Raw genomic sequence first — 1,002 nt, 5'->3', positions numbered from 1 at the left:
GTCCTGGAACTCACTCTGCAGACCAGGCTGGCCTCAAACTCAGAAATCCGCCTGCCTCTGCCTCCCGAGTGCTGGGATTAAAGGCATGTGCCACCAACGCCCGGCTTATGCTTGCCCTTTTTATGGAAGGAGGGAGTTAAGATTCTCTAATGTTCTGTCCTATGACAGCTTGCCTCTTTGTGAGTGTGCCTGCGAGAGATTCCCCACCAATTACTGTTTCTGGTAGGAATCGAAGACCATGTCATCTGTCTGGATGCCCAGTCCTGGGTAGTGGGGCCTCTAGGTTGATTTGTGAGACATAAACATTGAGGACACTTTGGCAGGCTGAGGGAACTGTTTATACATACAGGCTGGCCTCACATTAGAGGCAACCCTTTGCTGCTCTAACTTCTCGATTTAAGGATTATAGGTCATGAGCCACCACACCTAAGGAATCACAGACCATTCTTTTCTTTAAGAAACTGGGTGCATGTTTGTAATCTCAGAATTTGGGGGATAGAGACAAAAGTAGTTGTTCAAGGCTAACCATGAATGCCTAGTAAGTTCAAGGACAACTTTGCCTACGTGAGACCCTGTTTCAATACAAAGGAAAGGGGTCTGCTGAGATTTCTCAGAAGGCAGGGATGTTTGCGGCTAAGCGTGATGTGAGTTTGATCTCAGGGTTAAAAGAGTCAATTACTGCAAGGTGCCCTTTGAGCTCCACATGCAAACTACGATATAGGTATACACATGTGCACATGCATGAACACAGGAAATGAAAATATAATTAGAAAAAATAAAAAGGAAAGCTGGGTGGTGGTGCACACCTTTAATCCCAGTGCTCTGGAGGCAGAGGGGATGGGGGGGGGGGAGATTGCCAAGTTCAAGGCCAGCCTGATACAGAGAATTCACAGAGAATTCCAGGACAGCCAGGGCTACACGGAGAAATCCTGTTTTAGAAAAACAAAACAATACAAAGAAGGCAACAAAGAAGGAAGGAAGGAAAGAAGGAAGGAAGGAAGG

The sequence above is a fragment of the Mus pahari genome, chromosome 14 (assembly GCF_900095145.1).
Source record: "Mus pahari chromosome 14, PAHARI_EIJ_v1.1, whole genome shotgun sequence".
Taxonomy (NCBI): Eukaryota; Metazoa; Chordata; class Mammalia; order Rodentia; family Muridae; genus Mus; species Mus pahari.
The sequence above is the reverse complement of the archived record's forward strand: the minus strand, read 5'-3'. Positions refer to the sequence as shown.